Raw genomic sequence first — 14268 nt, forward strand, 5'->3', positions numbered from 1 at the left:
AAGTGACGTCACTTTAAAAACCAACTGGCTGACGGCGAACGTTGCGCTCTCTTGATCAACTATTTTTTATAAGTAACTAAGACGACGAATCATCTGGGTCTTGACTCCTAAAGGTGCATCAAGTTCAATAACAGTGAAGGATCGTTCGTGTTTTTGTTATTGTTGCATCTTGCAGATACCTCAGCGCCTTACTACCTGGAAGCGTAGGCAACTTTTCTTACAGTAGGTTAATGCGGAAACGTTTTTTGTCTTCAGGAGCGAAAAAATCTCCAGGTAGAATAAGAAATGAGAATAATCACCTGTATTTTGATTTAACAGGAATTGGATACTGAATACTGATGCATGCCTAATGCCAAAGTCAGTCAGAATTTGGGCAAGATGATTATATATGTACTATGCGGAAGGGCAGAAACTTTCAGATTCAAAAACGCATGCACTTTTAATTTTTTTTTTGCAGTTCTTAAATCTTGAATCTAAACAGTCCATACATATTTTGAATTTTGAGTCAGAAGATTTCAAAAACCAACAAAAAAAACTTCAGCAGTTTCACAAAATGAGGGATGTCCAAAACCCAAATGCCTGCGCAAAAATACGCGCTACTTCCTCAGGAAGGAACGTACCCCTTCTAAAAAGTGGAATAATGCGTATTCAATTTTTTGAGAAAATGTTGAGAATTATACTGATTGAGATTTGAGATCTCTAAAAAGTAAAAATCCAATACTTATTCTACAAATTCACTTTTTTTTTTTAAGACAAAGACAAAAGAATGGTTTTGTTTTTGGTTTTGTCACAAAACAAACTTGAGAAAATGGAAATTTGAAATCTGCTTTAAACATAATATTAAACGTTATGTTCCACATGCCTCAAAATTTCATTAAAATTGCAAAGCTAAGAAAATAATTCTTCAGTTGGTACTTTTTATATTCAACCAAAATCTAAAACAAAAAAAATGTTGAAGTTGGAAATTTCTTGTAAACTCAATAAACTGAAAAAAGACATTTTACACAAAAAAAATTCTGATTTATACACAAAGTCGATTAAAACACAAAATTTAATGATAAGTCACGACTCACAAGCCACAGTCGCTTAAACGCTCAAAAAAAAGTGTTCAAAACATCGTCGTTAAAAAAAAAAAAGTTTAAAACAATCATTTTGGTCTAACAAGGGACGAGCCCCAGGTGACATGCTCCGATTTCAATGATTCTTGCACCATTGGATAGAGGACATCAAACATAGTCCATCACAAAATTTTCAGCTGCTGAAGTTGATATTTCAGCCTTCCAGGGTGATTTTTCGATTTTCACATGGCAATTTTGAAACATTGGCCAAAAATAGTCGGCGGAGGTCACATACCGAAACCTTCTATATTATTTTGGCATTTCAATACATATGATGAGATTAGCCTATGGTGAAATTTTCAGCTGCTGAAGTTGATATTTCAGCATTCCAGGCCAATTTTTCAATTTTCACCTGGGAATTTTGAAAAATTGGCCAAAAATAGTCGGCGGAGGTCGCATACCGAAACCTTCCATATTATTTTGGCATTTCAATACATATGATAAGACTAGCCTACGGTGAAATTTTCAGCTGCTGAAGTTGATATTTCAGCCTTCCAGGCCAATTTTTCGATGGAATTTTGAGAAATTGGCCAGTATCTGTATTTAGCGCGATCCAAAAATTTTTACGGAAAATAGGAAGAGATGCTGAATTTTCAATTTTTAAAGAGCTGTTCTGCCAAAATAATTTCATGTTTTATTTCATGAATACTTGACCCTAAACATAGACATAATTGTTAAATTTTTAGAACCAATTTTTTTTTTTTTTTTGAAAAATACCTTATTTTTCAAGATTTTTTGAGGAATGAAGCCTAAGGGGAGGGAATATTTTTTTTTAAATCTTATTTATTTGGAATTCCTGCAAAGGAGCACTCCCGCCCTCTTCTCCTACGAGTACATTTGTTCAGTCCTTTTCACTTTGACAAATTCACAGTGAGCAGTGGGCCCTTGTTGAGGTATTTTCTTGGTCCACAAAAACATCGCCTATTTATTACCGATTAACATTGTATTACAAAACAGACATTTAACTGTCCTCAACGCAAAAAATTGTGAAAAAATTTTGCATCACTTTTTGAGCCTTTCGAATTTTTTCCCAAAATGATCAACTGAAATGAAATTTCTCGATAAATTTAATAAAAGAAATAGATTTGAAATTTTTTTAATAACGTGATCCTTAACGTGCAAAACAATGATGAGGACGAGTGGAGAGGAGGACATATTCATTGCGATAAACAAATCGCAAAAGATTTCATTCAAGTTTACAAAGAATGTCAGGCTGTCAGCAACATAATTCTTTCCTTGCACTTTGGATTAGATAAACATACAAGCAAGACTTCTGTGCAGGTTGCCTATGTTAAAAGTAGTCAGGAGTTTCAGAGATTGGGCTACTGGTTCTCGATGAACAACTATGTTGTAGTCAGGAAGAGGCGTACAATATTTAATTATTGAAAGCTTTCAAAACCGATTTTAAGGGTATGTTTCAATTATTTAATTTTTAGAATGGGATTGAGAATTTAAATGAATTTTTCTAAAAAGGGTGAGAGGCAGAGAAAAGATCCGAATCATTTACCCAAAAACGTCTTATTTTTCAGAAAGAACTATGAAAAAAATGATTTAGTAACAAGCTTCGGTTAGAAAGTATAATTCGTGTCGTTGGTGGAAAACGTACAAAATATGAAGTTGGTTATTTTAATTTTCGATGCAAATTTTAAAATTTCAATGCAATGATGGGAAAAATACCAAGCATAGCGACGCGACTTACCTAGACCTACTCTGTTTCTCATAAAAAATCAAATATTTCGGTGTACTTTTTCACGTGGTTTCGAGTTAGGACATCTTAATTATTGGTTCATGCCTTTTTTCACACTGCGTTTGTATGTGTGTAAGATTTTTGTCACGCGCCATTGAGATCTGGAAGCAATTCGTACACTGCTCACCAATATTTGGTGTGCAGAACTCAATTAAATCTACCTTGCAATAATATTTACATAATTTTGCTGTAAAATGCCCTATGGTTTGATTTTCGTAGGAAACAATTATCAGGTGATCACATTTTTCAAGAGTCAACACCTCACTATTCTGACAATCTCGGAAGACCCCACAAAGGAATATACGTCTAGCGAGTATTTTAAATGTCTGTTCTCTTGCATAAGTCTTTGGAGCATAACCGATGAAACTTCCTCTACTCAAAAACTAAAAATAGTATCGGATTTGCACTCAACGATAAAAAGGTATTATAAAAATGCAATTCAGACGTATCGAAAAATTTATATTTCATCCCTAGTGCCTTTTTGGAAAAATTGGATAAAGGAAGTTTCGAAAAAATTGTGATTATTTTGCTTCAACCCCTACCTCACCTGCGTTCAAAGAAATACCACAAGATAGTGCATACCTATAGTTTAAAATTCTGTGTTGACTTGGGCTATTTTAATCGAAATCCAAAACCACTTTTGGGGTTCTACAGAAGTACCAAATGTTTGAACAATTGAAAATTGAGGAGCTTGGAATCAAAACTCACTTTTGCCATCGGACAAAGTTTCGAGAAAATCGACAATAACTGATTTTGCCTAGTGCGTTGATGAAAAAAACGCCGCAAAGTGTGTCGAGCTCTTGAGTAAGACTACTAAATAGGATTCCATGAGAAATTTTTTTTTTCAAGTTGCCATATCGTTGCAGTATGGCTATCAAGTTTGGCAAAAGTGAGTTTTGATTCCAAGGTGGGGTAATTTTACTTTCTTTTGCAAATATATCAAAAAATAAGCCTCCTAGAAGAAAACTAACGACATTATGTCGATTGGAAATTTAATTCTCTACAATTTTCCTCAATTTAATTTTTCCGTAGAATGCTTCGTCCGTCTCCATACAGCTTTAAAAGTTTTGAGCGCTGAATTTTTCTAAAAATTATACTTTCTTTTGCAAATATATCGAAAACTAAGCACTCTAGAAAAAAACTAACGACATTATGTCGATTGGAAATTTAATTCTCTACAATTTTCCTTGAATTTCATTTTTCTGTAGAGTATTTTGTTCCGCCTCCAGAGAGCTTTAAAAGTTTTGAGAGCTCAATACATCCAATTTTTTACCTCCTCAGTTGCATAACTTCCAAATTCAAAACTACAATTTTCGCTATTTTCACAATCAGAAAATGCTTCCGAAGTTGCAATTGAATTATTTTGGCTTTGTAGACTGCCATGCGACCTTGAAAATACAGTTTTTTTTATAGCTTGGAGTCAAAACTCACTAGTGAGTTTTGATTCCAAGGGCACTTTTTAACACGAAATTGTGAAGAACTGGGGCCGAATTCGGAAAAATGGATTCTGTAGGGTGATAGAGAAATTGAAAAAGTATCCGAATCCGCAAAAAAACGCATATCGATTTTTGGTGTCAAAAGTGAGTTTTGATTCCAAGCTCCTCAATTGTTTATTTTTGGGTGATTCAGTTTTTTGAAAATATTTTCGTCTCAAATGATACGTAAATATCATTTTTGAAACCGAGGAAATTTGGATGTTTCTGGCTCGTCGTAAAATTTAAAAGGCCAAAATGAAAGACACCAAAACAAATTTTGGAAAAAAAATCGTAGCCGCTCTAAATTAGTTTTTTGGTTATCATCGCAAATTTCAAAAAATCGAAAAAAATAACCAAAAATGTATGAAATTTTTATTCAATTATTTTGATGCTAATGGTGATGGGATGGTAGGTTAAGCGTAAAATTGAGGAGTATATTTTTTATCACCTCATCAAAAAGTTCAAACATAAGTTTAGGCCATTGCTTTCATCATTATTGAAAAATACCTAGCTGAACAACAGTCTCTTTCTGTTCTATAGAGCGCATATAAAATTCAGTTACCTATAGGTACGTCATACATTTGCATACATTTTTAAAATTCGAAAATTGCAAAACAAAATTTCTCACGAGTCGGTAATAATGCCTGCAACCAATATCATCTTACACTTCTCATCCGTCTCATCTACTCACTCACGCTATAGTCCTTTGCTGCAAAAGAAAACCTTAACAAACGGGGGAAAAAAGAAAAAAACTTCTATATTTACGAGCTGCTAAAAAAAATCCATTACCAATATTACTCGTCGAATTTCGGTTAATTTTTTATTTCAACAAATGCCGCTGTAAAGAAATTCTCGGTTGTTTAAATATTCAAACGGGTATAACCTTCAACTGGAAGACAACGAAAAAGTGGGTATTTTCTCAAACCAGCTGTTTCACGTCAAAGGATGTGAATTTTTTGTTAACGTTTCGACGATTCCGCGTGCAACATTCAACCTTGTGGTTGAAATTGCACGATTGGCTGAATGTAGTTTAAAAATGTGAAACCTATTGGCGTTCGAAAGAAAGAATGATAGAGAGAGAGAAAAACCAACATACTAACGGGGGTTCTTGACAAACGAACAAAATTTATCAACATTGAGAAAAAGTAATGAAAAAAAAAAGTAATTACATAACTGATGACAGAAGCGTGAGCTGAATCAATCGAATCTTTTCTCGGTCTATTGCTCTTCTAGGGTCACAATCGATTTAGCGATTCCATCCGACCGTATCCATTACTTAATAGACGAATCTTAAGTTGTATAGCAAATTACCGCACTCACACAACGACACATATTCGCCATACACCTACGTCTATTTGTACAAGAATACGTTACGACAAATTATTTTAGCAACAAATTATTTAATTAATAGGTGCCACACTTTGAACCCGCAGTACGCTGTCAAGTTCCTGCGTCAGTGGCTCTTTCACGTCTTAAATTCGTTCTGTCGAGGAAAGCGGGTTAATCGGGCTGTTCCAATTACAACATGAGCGGTATCATGCAGATTTGTATGCTTGGACAGCGACAATTGAGCGCTCCCCGCGATACACCTATATAAAATACTAATCCCATTAGCACCGTCGACCAGTTACCAACGATCGCGAATCATCGAAGTATCGATGAACGTAGCAGCCACAAAATGTTATACGCGAGTTTAAGTGTTTTATTTCTAGTTCTAAGAAGTATCGTGGGTGTGGAAAATGACACCAAAGTGGTCGGCTCCTACATACACGAATTGAAAATCAAACCTCCATCGGATCTGCTGACGGCAGCTTCGAAAAAACATACCGGTACTTCCGGCTCAAACAAACACGGTGACGAAGGCTTCATCAAATCCAAATCTACCAAAGATGACGACGGCTACAACAGCTTCGACACCTTCCACACCAAAGACGGAGATTCTTTCGGATACGGTCAACATTTCGAATTCGATAAAAGCGGAGGCGATAAGAAGAAAGGAGGATACCTCGAGAGTAACTTCGACGAAGACGAAGCTGCCGATTCGGTCAAACCTAAATTCTCCGAATGGAATTTCGAAGAAAGTAGCAGCCCTTCGAAATACTACCGTTATGAGAATGACGGCGAAGAAGGATCCAAAGGTAAATTAGTCGGTCCTGATTACGTTAGTGAAACCAAGAAATCCAAGAAACGCCCTAAAAGGAAAAAGGAACAAGACGCTGCTGCCACCGAATACGAAAATTATGACACCTATGGTGATATTGAAGAAGCTGACGATGGTGCACCAGCCGACTTTGAAGCTGAAGATGCAGATCCAGAGTATGGAAATCAGTACGCTGATGCCGCCGAAGCATACGACTATTATTAAACTTGACTGATTCGTCGTTGACATTTTCTTACCTTTGACAAAACTCAAACTGTGATCTGCAACACTGGTTAGTTCGTTCCACTTTGTTATTTATTCGGTTTTTTTGAATTTTCGTACTGGTTTTTATACCATTTTTTTTTTTACTTTCGTACAAAGATTTTTTACATTTTTACGTCGAGGGATACCTTTACCAATTTTTAGATACTTTTTTAAATAATCAAATTCCAAATTTTTCGTCAACTTTTCAATATATATACCTTCAGAAGTGAATTGAACTGGGAAATCAATTTTATTTATATTTTATTTATAAGGATTTTCTACTCATGTAATTTTTCAATCAAGTGTTGTACAAATTTTAACATTTTAAATTACGTGTAGGTGGTACCTATACCTACTTATTACATACTTTTTTTTTAATTTTAATTTTTTTTTTATTGGTAACGATTTTTCACTTTTATACTTTGTAAATGAGTAGGTATCTATGTTTCGAATTGAGTAATTTATTACGATTTAAAATTTTATATTTTTGATACTTGCTACATTAATTTAATATAAGATCATGTGTCCTCTAGTCTTAAGATACTTAATCGATTTTTCTTTTTTACATACTTAAATGTAGAAAAATACGACATAATTATTTCATTTTATACATTAGGTATCGATTCGTTGTATTGTAAATTTTTTCCTAATTTAATGCTGAAAAACACCAAAGCACTGTATTTAATTACCTATTTTAAGGGTAGGTACTTTTTTTAATAGGGATATTGAATTTATTAAAATTGAATAAGCATAATATTATAATTGTTTACATTGGTAATTAGGTTTGTAGGTTAAGTTATTTTAAATTTAGGTTCAGAAATAATTTTTGTAATTTAGGTATTCAGATTTATATTATTTAGGAATACTTACTGTATTTTTTTCTTAAATCGATTCTCACAAAACGTGTATTTCACTTGTGTTATGCATTTTTGAACTACGCACGTAAATAAATTCTTAATTGAATGGAAAATCAGAAAATGTCCTATTATTCATCTGGACTCAACATTTTGTAAGTTGAAACTCTTTATTCAAAATAGGTACTGACCACGAGATGAATGAAACAAAATTATCAAAAATGTTTCTCAAAAAGGTCACAAACTTTCAAGAGATGTACACACACACCTATTTTTACCGTACAAGTACGTAAGTATTTGTGGCCTTTCCCACTTCTACTTCAACTGAATAAGGCAGAATTTTCCAAAATTCATGCCTCAAACTACATTTTTTTGTGTGTAAGGCTCGCTAACTTTTTTTTAGGACGTGTTAAGTTTTTCCAAAACTTAAAAAAATTCTGAGATCCGCAAAAGGCTCTAGAATGGTTCAAATCCGCCCTTAATCAGTATGGAAGTTCGAAAATAGGATGCAAATCTAAATATCAGCCTTTCATCTCGATTGGGTCAATTTTCGATTTTATTTAGGTCAAATTACAATTTTCAAATGGCTGGAATAAAAAAAATGAAGAAAAAAAAATGAATTTCAGCACCTAAAAGTTGACGTTATTATGGCGTTTCAAATAAAAATTCCAATATTTTTTAAATGCAAATTTGCAAAAAAAATCGCGAAAATTACTTTCAAATTCTCAAAAATTGTCTATACATTGTTTATAAAGATTTCACAGCCATCAAAATTCAAAACTGAGAGATGAAAAGTTGCTCTTGATAATCTTCTTGACCCAAAATTACCGTATTATTATATGTCCCTCGATTTCTTCGTTCTGTTTGTATTCCTTTGAAAAATGCACAGGAAATTTGAAATAAGCCTACGTCTTTTCCAATTCATTTTCAGAAGTTTTTGAGAAGCATTATAAATTGCAAAAAAAAACCATGTCCTTGGACGAATTCTTAGAGGATAGCATTGGAAGCAAATTTTATACTGCCTCTTTCAGGCTGCAGCTTTGCAATCAGCTGGGATCTTTTTCTTTTCTTCAACAACCAAACTTTTACTTCACACAGCAACAGAGGCAAGATTTTGCAAAAATTACGCAAAGGTTTGATAAAATCTCATAACAACAATCAGAAAATAGCTAAAAGTTGATAAAGTCCATGCGGTAGAAGGGCAAAGTAACCAGGATGAACCGAAGTGGTTTCACAGAGGGGAAGGGGGGAACTTGACTCACTAAAATTTTACACGTACTTTTATGCTTCACGAACTCAGGAACGAAAACAGAGATTTTTTAGAGCATCTGTTTTTAGCCTGTATTTTTTTGGTTTCAACATTTTAGAATTTGTTTTTTTTTGGTATTGAAACAAAAAATAAAACTGGCGCGAGTCAAACGAGGGCAAAAGCTTTCGAAAATTCGTGTTTCAAGAGGTGAAAAACGATATTTATTTTTATGTGCTTAAGGAAAAAAGTTTAGCTTATATTTTTTTGAATTCAAAATTTAAAAATCTGAATGACGTTTTTTTTACTTCTAAAAATGTTGATTGTGAAATAGAAAAGTAAACTAGCCTGAGCAAAACGAAGGCAAAAGCTCTTTAGTAATCGTATTTTGAGAAGTAAAAGATATATTTTTTATGCGAGATGTTTATTCTCTTGCGTTCAATATTTTTTAAAATCTGAATGATGTTTTTTTTTTTTTTTTAGAAATTTTAATTTTGAATAAGAAAAACGAACTGGCCCAAACGATGCGAGGGCAAAAGTGTTCGAAAAGTTACTTAAATAATTTATAAGAAAATATGATGATTAAAATTACGCATTTTTTTATAATGAGAAATCATTTTTTCCACCCTTGACATTCTTAAAACCTCGACAGATCATTTTCCAGGAAAATAGGTACAGTAAAATCAACGCGATCAGCTTCGCAAATTTTTCAACGAACCGAATTTTCCCAAATTTTCAATAGTTTAAAATTTAAGTATTTAAGTGTTTCTGCGTCAACATTTTGATGAATTTCTCAAATTCATGAAGCTTACAAAAATATTTTAAAATTCGAAAGCTTCAAACATCCGAAATCTTCCGCCTTCCACCCAATCTTATCCCTTATACCTCACCTCCACCTGGCATCGAATCGAATCATTTTGTGAGGTCCTGGTCGAGCTCTCTTCACCACCATTCTTCTCCTCTCTTCGCAATACTATGTAGTTTGCATCAATGTTTTGAGATGCAGAACGCAAACACGAATGTAGTCTTGGTCACATATACCCAAGAAAGCGGGGGTGTTACAGAGACTCTTCAAGTCTGATAGCCTGAAAGTCTCATCTACGTAACATTTAATGCATACCGAATTTATTTAATTTATGGAAGACAATGAATTCTTGAATTTTTTCATTTCCAAATCAAAATTTACCCTGAGCGACAAAATTTTTGAGCAATTTATACCTCCAATAAACTCATATTGGCCATTGGGTTGCCTTGAAGACACCTGAATAACTACCAACTGAATACTTGGTAAATAACAGTCAACACTCAACAGCCTATCACATAAATAGCTATATTTGTGATATATATATAAAGGTATGGAACCCCAAACACTTTACGACAAACTTTAAACTTTTATTTCAACGAGCAAACAACAAATTAAAAAGAAAACTTTCGTAATTCTTGAGAAAATCTCATACCATGCAACTCGCACTCTAACACATGGCATTTGGTAAACATTGCTCTCTCAACGAACAGTCAAAAGTTGGAATTTATAAAAATCCAATTGCTTCTGGGATTCGTGAAACTTGATCGTATTTCCCTTTTGGTATTTTGTTATGAAAAGAATTTCGAAAATTAATCTATATCTATACGGATAATATACGATTTAGAGTTGGCTCGAAGCAATTGGAATCATTCAGATAAGAATATTTCTCGCTGAATAGTTCCACAGAGAAAAAAGTGTTGACGATTGGAATACGACTTGTGTGCGAACTGTAAAGAAAATCTAAAACATAAACATGGTCGTTTTAATGAAGTTTAAACTTTTCCTTGAAAATCTTAATTAAACTTTAGCTTTTGAATTTTATCGCGAATTTAAAACGAGTACCTATCCGACGCCTACCTCTTGGTTCTTATACCTACCTATAAACCTGTGTATGTAAAAAGTATGAGCTAATAAGAAATAACCGAACATCGAGAAAACTATCCTTTGAAAACTAACTTAGACCTACGCTTTCAAGTCCCATCACAGTTCAGTTCAACTGTTTGATATGGCGAACTGTGTAATCAAAAGATGGAGGTAAGTATCGTTTCGCATCTTTATACAGAAACTCGATAGTTGGCTTCAATTTTTTTCAAACTGTTTCTCAGAGTTTGAGAAATTATAAAACATCGTTTGGAATTCCTTTTTGCGATGCGATGTGTGCTTTAATTGGCCAATTAATTTTATCAGTTTGAATGTTGAATGTGAAAGAACAACGTTGCAACATTTTGTTATGTTTTGGTGTTATTTTCGTAATAGTATCGTTCGGATGAATTTTCCTTGAAAACAATATAATCCATTCTATGGAGATTTCAAAAATTAATGAATCTATGAAAATCAGTAGGCCTATTTATGTTACAAGACGATCGAACATGTTACATTCAAGTTCAAGCTTCATTAAATAATACCATGACTAAAACACACAGGTAGGTATTCGACAGCCAGAGCAAGTAAATATTCACGGTCAAATTAACCAACTAAATCACATCTCCGTAAAAACTCACTTTCAATTTAACGAATCCATAATTCGTTTCGAAGATACCTAGACCTACTCGCTATAACCCCTCAAAGAAACCGATAAAAATTTCTTATAGCAATATGACAATCCTCAGTCTTCATTATTTTCTTATTCTTTAAACGCAAAGTTCAACCAGAAGCTTCAAAGCCATTGTTGGAAGCTTTGAAACAATCGCCAGAGCCACCAAAAGTACATACCTACTATCGTCTGATTTATTTTCAGAATCGGTCTCCCAAAAAAAAGTCAGGCACTTACAGATAAATATCGAAATAAGTGAGTCAAATTTCCGAAAAATTGTTCGATTACGCAGGCCATCGACATTTAAATCACGCTGATGTAATCTAGTACAGGAATTTTAGATGATATGGGAAGATTTATTCGGACTAAATCCTACAAAAGGTTTTTTTGCGGGATACTGTAGTGGAAGGGGTCCTATTTAACATACTAAAAGTCCCACCCCGTACCCCGCGTGCGTCGCGTGCTAGAGCGTGAAAAGTGTCCCGCCGCGGCGTTTTTTGCGATTTTCTCGCGAGGGTTTGATTTTACGTCGAAAATGGCTTTATTTTTGTGTTCTACGTCAAATTTCCGATCTATTGATATATCAACTGCCCTTCTACCCCCAAGGGGGGTGGGACCAGAACCATTCAAATGAGAGGGGTTTTCTAAAAAAAACAAAAAAGCTATCGGCGCATATGGGGGATGAAATGGTCCCTGAGAGTGTTCGAGTTGATACCAGCATGGAAGGTGGGTACCATCGAGAAACTTCCGCGTGAAAAATTTCAGATCCACGCCCCCTCCCCTTTTTGGGGAGCCCCCCTTTTCTGTAATTTCAATAACACTTTTCTCAGCCCCATTTCGACCGATTTTGAAAATTTTTCAGTATGTTATGTATATCCTTAGTAAGTATCCCCACAAAAATTTTCAACCCCCTCCCCTCATATTTACCCCTCAAAATGGCGTTTTTTTATATTTTTTATGCCTATTAACAATCAATATTGCGAGGTAAAATTTTGGAAACACGTTTTTTGGATGTATTTTCGGCCCCCAAACATCATATACTGTTTTAGAAATTTTTGCTTTGGTGCGCCGGGGTGAAAAATTAGATGAATGTGTTTTAGGGGGGTAGGGGGTGAAATGGGAATTTTGAAAAAAATAACTATTAACGAGTAGGGTATCGTTTTCATATGATTCGATACCGCTGAGAACGAATATGACTTCAGATTTTCTGCTACGCTCACCTAGCCCCCTCCAGAGCCCCCCAGCCCCCCTCAATTTTCACTATTTTGGAAATAAAGTTATTTTGATGAAATTTGTGTCGTTTTCATATGATTCGATACCACCGAGCACGAATATGACTTCGAATTTTCTGCTACACTCTCCTAACCCACTCCAGAGTCCCTCAGCCCCCTCAATTTTCACTGTTTTGGAAATAAAGTTATTTTGGTGTCGTTTTCATATGATTCGATGTTTCTGAGCACGAATATGGCTTCACATTTTCTGCTGCACTCACCTAGCTCTCTCCACAGCCCTCAGCCCGACCTCAATTTTCACTATCTCTTGAAAAACGTCATCCAGACATGGAAATGACGAAATAAAAACGCAAATATGCATCATGTTGAGTGCAGCTATGTACCATGGAATAAGAAAATGAATGTGCACCGCGATAGAAACTGCCATATAAAAATTACGATTTTTGGGAGTTTAAATTGCGTTTTTTTCAAAAACATGATAAGAACCATTCTTATAGGAAATTATATGAGAACATTTTTTGAATAACAACTTTGTCGAAAAACGCGATATTTCGCGAGATAATCAAAATATGAAAATGACTTTATTTCCAAAATAATGAAAATTGAGGGGGCTGAGGGGCTCTGGAGTGGGCTAGGAGAGTGTAGCAGAAAATTCGAAGTCATATTCGTGCTCGGTGGTATCGAATCATATGAAAACGACACCAATTTCATCAAAATAACTTTATTTCCAAAATAGTGAAAATTGAGGGGGGCTGAGGGGCTCTGGAGGGGGCTAGGTGAGTGTAGCAGAAAATCTGAAGTCATATTCGTTCTCAGCGGTATCGAATCATATGAAAACGACACCCTACTCGTTAATAGTTATTTTTTTCAAAATTCCCATTTCACCCCCTACCCCCCTAAAACACATTCATCTAATTTTTCACCCCGGCGCACCAAAGCAAAAATTTCTAAAACAGTATATGATGTTTGGGGGCCGAAAATACATCCAAAAAACGTGTTTCCAAAATTTTACCTCGCAATATTGATTGTTAATAGGCATAAAAAATATAAAAAAACGCCATTTTGAGGGGTAAATATGAGGGGAGGGGGTTGAAAATTTTTGTGGGGATACTTACTAAGGATATACATAACATACTGAAAAATTTTCAAAATCGGTCGAAATGGGGCTGAGAAAAGTGTTATTGAAATTACAGAAAAGGGGGGCTCCCCAAAAAGGGGAGGGGGCGTGGATCTGAAATTTTTCACGCGGAAGTTTCTCGATGGTACCCACCTTCCATGCTGGTATCAACTCGAACACTCTCAGGGACCATTTCATCCCCCATATGCGCCGATAGCTTTTTTGTTTTTTTTAGAAAACCCCTCTCATTTGAATGGTTCTGGTCCCACCCCCCTTGGGGGTAGAAGGGCAGTTGATATATCAATAGATCGGAAATTTGACGTAGAACACAAAAATAAAGCCATTTTCGACGTAAAATCAAACCCTCGCGAGAAAATCGCAAAAAACGCCGCGGCGGGACACTTTTCACGCTCTAGCACGCGACGCACGCGGGGTACGGGGTGGGACTTTTAGTATGTTAAATAGGACCCCTTCCACTACAGTATCCCGCAAAAAAACCTTTTGTAGGATTTAGTCC

The sequence above is a fragment of the Planococcus citri genome, chromosome 2 (assembly GCF_950023065.1).
Source record: "Planococcus citri chromosome 2, ihPlaCitr1.1, whole genome shotgun sequence".
In the NCBI taxonomy this organism is placed as follows: Eukaryota; Metazoa; Arthropoda; class Insecta; order Hemiptera; family Pseudococcidae; genus Planococcus; species Planococcus citri.